The following is an 8,704-nucleotide window of genomic DNA, read 5'->3' as shown; positions in this document are numbered from 1 at the left end:
ATCCTCTTGAGTTCCCCCACCTTAAGGGTAGGCTCCACTTTGGGGGGTGCCGATCGTAAAAAAATATTTGTCAAAAATACACTAATCAAGACAGGTTAATGAAATTTTCAGGCAGTATTAGCACTATAATAATGCATATTTCTGTGAGTTTTATCATCCTACAGGGAAAATTAATGATTTTATGAAAAAAAATGTGAAAAAAACGGAAATTTCCGGCCCCTCGTACTGAAGGTTATTTGGTGATTGGTGAGAAACTACAGTCTTGAATAGAAATTCGGTCTGACAAAATGTGGTATATCCACCTGGAACATGCACAAAAAAAATTATCAAAATAGAACAGTAAATAAGCACGTAATAACAAAAAAAAGAGCACAACTTTGTAAGTTCAGCGAAAGCCCCGCCGAAATATCATACTATAGCTAGGAAGAAATATTCAGGAAAAATTCAAATCTCGATTTAGGGACAAAACCTTTTGAGAGTTTGTAGTTATTATGTCACTTGATAGCCTAAAACATCTAAAAATTATATTATTTAGGACAATCAAAGAAAAAACCACCCCCACCCTTTTTTTTTTTTTTTTTTTTTTTTTTTTTTTTTTGGAGGTGGGTTTTCGTTTGATGTCTAAATTAATATAATTTTTAGATGTTTTAGGCTATCAAGTGACATAATAACTACAAACTCTCAAAAGGTTTTGTCCCTAAATCGAGATTTGAATTTTTCCTGAATATTTCTTCCTAGCTATAGTCTGATATTTCGGCGGGGCTTTCGCTGAACTTACAAAGTTGTTGCTCTTTTTTTTGTTATTACGTGCTTATTTACTGTTCTATTTTGATAATTTTTTTTGTGCATGTTCCAGGTGGATATACCAACATTTTGTCAGACCGAATTTCTATTCAAGACTGTAGTTTCTCACCAATCACCAAATAACCTTCAGTACGAGGGGCCGGAAAGTCCCGTTTTTTCACATTTTTTTTCATAAAATCATTATTTTCCCTGTAGGATGATAAAACTCACAGGGAATATGCATTATTATAGTGCTAATAATGCCTGAAAATTTCATTAACCTGTCTTGATTAGTGTATTTTTGGCAAATATTTTTTACGATCGGCACCCCCAAATTGGAGCCTACCCTTAAGTTCACACTGGAGTCGACGCTTTTCCTTCGTGAGGTCTTCCACTTCCTTCAGCAGGGCGCTAGAACCTGAGCTCGAGGGTCTTTCCTCATCGGATTGTCGCCGCTGCCTCCCCCCCCCCGGTCGCGTCATTTTGTTCCTGGATGAGCTTCGCCATCCGCGATGCTTATTCAGTCCTGCTGCCTTTCTCCTTCTGTCGTAGGAGTTTCTCAGACCTTTGAAGCTGGCAGTTTGCCTTTGCTAACTGCAGAGACAAATCCCTCCCATAATGCATCGTTTTTCTGCCCAATTTCCTTTGTGTTGTACTTCATCTAGTGATTTTCTTCTGTGATCTTGAGGATCTTGTTTTCCAGCTGTTGTTTCTCCCTCTTTATCGTTCTCCTTATTCAGAAACAAAGTTTCAGCCTCGAACGAGTGGGCCCTCTCTGTTGTAAACACCTTATGAGTGATCTGTCCAACGCCTTCATAGTAGTCGACCTCTGCTGCAACTAACGATTTGTTATGTAAAGTTCACCTGCACTGGATGGTGTCTCGCAAGGCCTCAATTCTCTCGTCCAGTTCCTTTTCCTTGGACTCTTCAGCTCCATCATCAGAGATCTACATCCTCACCAGTGAATCGGCCGCTACATCAAACAATATGACTATTCCTGCGTCAGACTTCATTCAGTAAATCGCTGGACATGTGGACAACAACGTCCTAACAACAGCTGCTGCCGAGGCCAGACGAGGCCATATTTTCTTCAAGCTGAAATCCATATCTGCAGAGGCCATACCCAGTTCTTTACACACATTCCTCGCTCTCTCGATTCTTCATTGAGTTTCTACATATCCAACGATGTAGATATATCTCGATTTGTCAAAATATATCAGGAAGTATTTTGAAAGATTTGGATAATGTCTCTTAAGTGTTATAAATTTTATAAATTGCTGAAATAATCTCTCTCTCTCTCTCTCTCTCTCTCTCTCTCTCTCTCTCTCTCTCTCTCTCTCTTTCCAGTAACAAGCGTAATCTTAGAGTATTAAGGAATAGAGAGAGAGAGATGGATTGTATTTTAGCGCAGAAAAAGTGTATTGGTATATATGTAAAATCAGTCCGTTTGGACCAGGAAATCTAATGTTTTTACCATAGCTTTTTTTTCGTGTATAATGCCTTCAATTAAGGATTTTTTTGTTTTTATCATTACTCTCCATCTATATATATATATATATATATATATATATATATATATATATATATATATATATATATATAATATATATAGTATATATATATATATAATATATATATATATATATATATATATATATATATATATATATATACACACGCATAACTTATCAGAGAGAGAGAAAGTGTCTGCGGTATTTTTGTTTGAGTTTATCATAATACACAAAGTAGACAATGCATAAGATTAGAAGAGGATTGATTTGATATGTAATAATTTTATAATTCCAGAAAAGGGATGAGTTTGTCATATTATTCTATGTCATGTAATACTTATAGCAAAAAATTTTCACGTACAAACAAGGGTTGAGTTTGTGATATTTGTTAAACATATAATTATAGAAAAAAATACCATTTGCCAGTATTACTAAAATATAATGAAAGTCTATTTCAGAATCTTTACTCCCTTTTGTCCTTCTACAGTTACATCTTTTCAAAAGAAACAGGAAAAATCTGAATATGTTTGGTAACTCATAAGATATCACTATACCCCCTCCAACCCCCTTAAGGAGTTTCGTAATTTATGAAGGGCTCCTAATTGGTTGATGCAATATGTGTGATCCACAGTTTGGCTTTTTATCCCTTCTGCAGTTTCTAACCCGAATAAGGTAGTGGTCTTGCTCTTTGTTCTTGTCAGGAAATCTTAAACACAAAATTCACAATAATTATTTCTGAATCTCACGTCACATTTATTAACGACAGGCTTCTTGCACTGACCTGCAGACATTTTTAAGGTATATTTGGGGCTACTCACTGATCTTATAAAAGAAACTATTTGATTAATTACAGTATAAATTTAATTGCAATCTGCATGAATTCATATTCATACAGTTGGGATTCAGGGGAGAGGACATTGTATGTATTTTACAAAACTAAATCAAGGTATCCGAACTATGACATAAAAGCTTTTTGAACATTTTCAAGTACAATTATTACTAGGAGGTACATATATATAAAGCAATGTAACAATCCACAGTTATACTGACTTATAATTCAACGTGCTTATTTACGTACAGTCTCAGGCAGGCTAGCTTGTAAGAATAACTTAACTTTCATAACTAGCCAAGACTTGAGCTGTGGAGAGGGACAAATGAAAACAATAAACTATTCCTGAAGGTTGCCAAGTTAGGCTACTATTGCTAAGCTAGGGTTAGGCTATGGTAGACTACCTTTAGTTATTTGATGATCAACCCTGGTAGACTAGCTAGTTGGTAAAGTTTACTTGCAGACCAGGTAGTTTGTCAAGTTCACTTGTAGCCAGCTAGTTGGTTAAATTTACTTGTAGATGAGCTAGTTGGTACAGTTTACATTTAAGACTATAATGTAGTATGAATTTGAAGTATTCTTTTAGGGTAAAAATGATAATGGTAAAATTGAAGAACACCTAACTACCTTTTAGTGTTCTGGCAGATCAACTTCGGTTGATAAATGGAGGTTTAAGAACTTATTGATAACATGGCAAATAACATCATAACACTTCGTTAAGACTTAAAACTGCAGCAGTTCTAGGGCCAGGCCTCAAGATACAATGTATAAAAAGACCTGAATGCAAGACTAGAAATATAGTCCTAAACTATAGCAATTGGGATGAGAAAATGAAAAATTTAAATTTTATTGCTTATAACAATCATATTTTTAATAAGTCCCATTCTCATATTTTTTAATTATTGCTTTTGGATATAAACTATGCACTTTACAGTGCCATTTTACAAATGTCTATTTGAAATAAACTATGGCTTTTTATTTGTTTTCTTTGCCACCCATATTTTTTTTTTAAACTATTATCAATCAGATGCAGTCACATTTCATGTGTTTTTAAACAAGTCATTGGACGGCAATATAGATGGGCAATTTTTCCAGTGGTAGTTTACCCAGTGACAATTGTCATAGTGACGTGTGTGTATGTGTGTGTGTGTGTGTATTTTATATACATTTGTATATATACATACACATATACATTATATATGTATATATATATAGGATATATATATATATATATATATATATATATATATGTGTGTGTGTGTGTATATATATATATATATATATATATATATATATATATATATATATATATATATATATATATATATATATATTATATATATATGTCTGATCACAACACTGTGATTCATATGTATGCATTAAGCTACAAATGTCCTTTAATACCTAATTCGCTCTACCTCAGAATTAATATATTTTCGTATATGTTAACTGAAAGGAAATTTTTAGTTGGCAATAATTTCGTCGCCTCCCGGGCGCGGACCTACGAAGGAAACCCAAAAGAAAATCAACACGTCCAGTGAAGCGCCTTTAACCACACAGCTACCACGAGAGGATAAAAGCTAACGCCGCTTCTCACCTACAAATCCCTGTCGCGCTCAGGTATTCGTTGTTTTGGAGTCGGTATCAACCCTCCTCAACCTTGACAACTCCGAAACAACGAATCCCTGGGCGCGACAGGGATTTGTAGGTGAGAAGCGGCGTTAACTCATATCCTCTTGTGGTAGCTGCGCGGTTAAAGGCGCTTCACTGTACGTCCTGATTTCTGGGTTTCCAAGGTTCGCGCCCGGGAGCCCGACGAAATTATTATCAACTAAGAATTGCCCATCAGTTAACATATATTACATATAGCTAATACGTGATCGATCTGCCCGGGTCTAAAGACTGTCACCCAATAATTTGAGACACTAAATATGTTAATAGTATTGCAACACCTGCATCCTTTATACCTGCATCATTATAACTTAATGCACCGATTCACATTCATTCATTTCATTTCATTTCATTTCATTATAATTTATTTTACATCAAGAGTTTCAGAAACAATATAAATATAATATAATATGAGAAATATAGCAAATTTAAATACTTTTTATAAGTAGCCTAGATGGTTGCGAGGGGCCATAAATAAGTTATGCCATAAATACAAATCCTGTAGTACTAGAGTAGCATATCCAATAATGTGTTCTTAGCATAGATTAATTAATAAAACAATACCTTTGCAAAATTGATGGCTCAAACAACCCAGTCTATGAAACCTGGTGTGCAACATCTTTGGACTAGATTCGCATATTATTGGTAATACAGGTAATTATAGTCCAGTCAATCTAGTCCAAAAAAGATGACAGCCCCGCAAAAGTTGGTAGAGTAGGGATTTTACGGTTTCGTGATCCTTGGTCACATCCAAATAACATGAATCGTTTACCATTGTTTAAATAGTGTATCCAGGTGCTTTAAGATGGAGGACAGAACGACAGATGGAGAGAGAGAGAGAGTACAGCTGCCTATAGGACAATGAAAAAGGATATTTCCGTCTGAATAATATTAATATGAATAGTCAGTTCCAACAATATTTAAGGCTTTTTTTTACATAGAAAATATGATAACAATTTTAAAACAAAACGGTATTATAAGATAAGATTTCATAATAATTATTTAAAAAAATAAACGATAACATATTTCTTAAAGCAGAGGGTCTCAAATATATCCATCAGATTAATAACTAAAAAAGGAATAAACGCACTCTCTCTCTCTTCTTTTTTCTCTCTTCTCCTTTCCCTTCCCCTTCTTTCTCTCTCTTCTCTCTCCTCTTCGTCTCTCTTCTCGTCTCTCCTGTCTTTGTCAATATTTGATACCGTTTTGTATTTCTCTGCATAATTACCGTAACTTTCCCCTCCTCCCCCCATTCGAACCATTTTACCTATGTACTAGTTGTTTAAACGAAGGCCACCTTTCAGGGCCGGTTTTGTTGCTGGCTGTACGTTGAGTCTAAGTTTAGAAACTATGTGAGGGGATTGTTTAACTATTCTTCCTTGAAGAAAGAGAGGTGAGTGGATGTTGAAAGCAAATCAAGATAAAAAAAAAAAAAAAAAAAGTTTGAACTAATACTGACTGTTTGCGTGGGACGCATGGCAAACAAATAAATGAATAAAAATAAAACACGAGTAAGAAAAGTGGTTTCTATGGAGGCAGAACGGTCGGGACTAACGGTATTTTGCCAAAAAGTTATGAAATGCTTTAAGTTTAGCAGCTACAGGTAAGAAAGAAAACGATGAGAGAGAGAGAGAGAGAGAGAGAGAGAGAGAGAGAGAGAGAGAGAGAGCCGAGGGGGGGGGGGGGCGGGGGGGCGCTTGCATGTATTGGGTTTAATATGATATACCTGACACCAAATGCTATTTCTGACTACCTTATATTTACTATAATACTGATGCCAACCAGATAAGATGTATACTTTTCTGAGAAAACAAACCAGATATGAAGCAGATCTGCCCTTGTTGCGCAGTGCAAGCAAACATCTCTGCTGGTTTAGGGCATTCCAGACTTTTATATCAAATTTTAAAATTTAATAAAAGGATGAAAACATTTCGGAATACCCCTTTTTAAGATAACTCCAGTCGCCAAGAATTTGATTAAGCAATGATAAAGGAAATAGTTTCATGTACATTTCAGAATAGCACTAGAATAATGGTATCTATGAGGGAGGAGGTTTAAGTTGTCTTTTCTGTGTTTTTAATACAGGCACATTTCTACTTGACGTAAACCTCCTGCCTCATAGGTAACTATATTAAGTCTGAGTTTTCCAGCTAGTTTGGTGTCGACAGGAGTCCACTCGCATAAATACTGGAAAGTTACGAACTGCGAATATAAAAAGACTTTCAGTGATGAATACTGAACTTGCATGAAACAACCGAAGCCTAACTTGCCATTGTAAACCTCCAGCCCAGGTTTCTCGATGAAAATAAATGAAGCGCCACTCCCTCTGAAGCGAAATTAAGTGTAGTGATGATAAGAAGAAATTAGTATGTTATTCGTTAAATAAAATAGAAGGTTCAAAAAGCATACTGATGGAGCTGGTTGAAACTCAGAATTCTCAGACCAACCTATCAATAGGAGTCTACAAAACTACTGAAAATGGTTTCAAACTTTTGATGAAATTGAAATCATCACATGCAATTTTTTTCTTTGCGTAATATTTGACTTCTAGGGCTGACATCAAAATCAGAACATTAAACTCCCAAACCCCCCTATTAAGTCTTTTAGCACCACTGAGCTACCTAATAGAATGCAAGAGAAAAGAGACTATGGACAAGTAAATAGACAGAGTATTGATATCAGAAATATGCTCTCAATGGGAAGAATACTATTCTAGAATATCCACAAAAATGAAGATTGTAAATTAACCTTTAAACCCTCAAAACTGAGTTTATAAACTATTTTTTTTTTTTTTTTTTTTTTTTTGCCCCTTGCATAAACTGTATACTGAATGAAATAATACGTAGATGCTTGTATACGTGAGTGATCCCACAATGAAACCGAGTCTCTTTGAATGCTTTATCACCTCTCTCTCTCTCTCTCTCTGTCCGCTAATTGCCTGCCAGGTACAAGTGTAAACGGCGTTGATGACGAAGCTCTTTCATCATCGCCTCGAATGAGGCTACGAGTGAATGCAAATCCTTTTCTCATTCCATTCCCTCAATATCTGCTCCATCCGGACTCGAATTTCTAATTTTAACCCAACATAAGATCTACTTAATTCTCAATTTAGCTTTACACACCATTCTACTGTTTTCGTGGGCTGGCTTTTGATGCATCAGTGAGTACTGATGCAATTAAGAACCGCAATGAAGAGATCTCTGTTTCAATCTCTGTTTCATAGCAGTTAATGGACTTTTGTCGACTGTTGAAAAAAGACAGATCTAGTGGGGTTTCCTAATCAGTATTTAAAGTACCTAAAGTGATTCGTGGCGGATGTCTTTCACTTGTCATTTTTTTTTTTTTTTTTTTTTTTTTTTTTTTTTTTTTTTTTTTTTTTGCAAGAGTAAGAAAAGCTTCAAATCATCTATTTTTATTCCCTGTTTTCGGAAATTCCTTCGATATGTATTTTACAAAGTTTTCTTATTGTTTCTCTTTTGTGTGTTTTTTCTGATAAAAGTTTGGTAGTCCTCTGAAGGGAATATATATATCGGTTTTTCTATGATGTACAACATACAATGTACAGATGATTGACATTCCTTTTTTTTTTTTTTACTTTTTGAGGTTACAATAAATTTTTCTTATTCAATTAACCCTTTCAATTTCGTTTCAATAAAATATTCTCTTACAAATTATTATTCAGTTATCAAATTTGATAATTTAACATTCTCTCTCTCTCTCTCTCTCTCTCTCTCTCTCTCTCCTCTCTCTCTCTCATAGTAAATCCATTAAAAATGTTGTTATACGAAATCTTAACTGGTTTGCCCCTTGCTAATTCTGGTCTGCTCACAAGTTTATATGCAAAAACTAGTAATCATTAACCCAATAACCGTTTTCTATGGGAAGCAGGTTGGTGCCCCAGCTGTCAGCT

Source organism: Macrobrachium nipponense, chromosome 2, assembly GCF_015104395.2.
Source record: "Macrobrachium nipponense isolate FS-2020 chromosome 2, ASM1510439v2, whole genome shotgun sequence".
NCBI lineage: Eukaryota > Metazoa > Arthropoda > Malacostraca > Decapoda > Palaemonidae > Macrobrachium > Macrobrachium nipponense.
Note: the sequence above shows the minus strand (reverse complement) of the source record.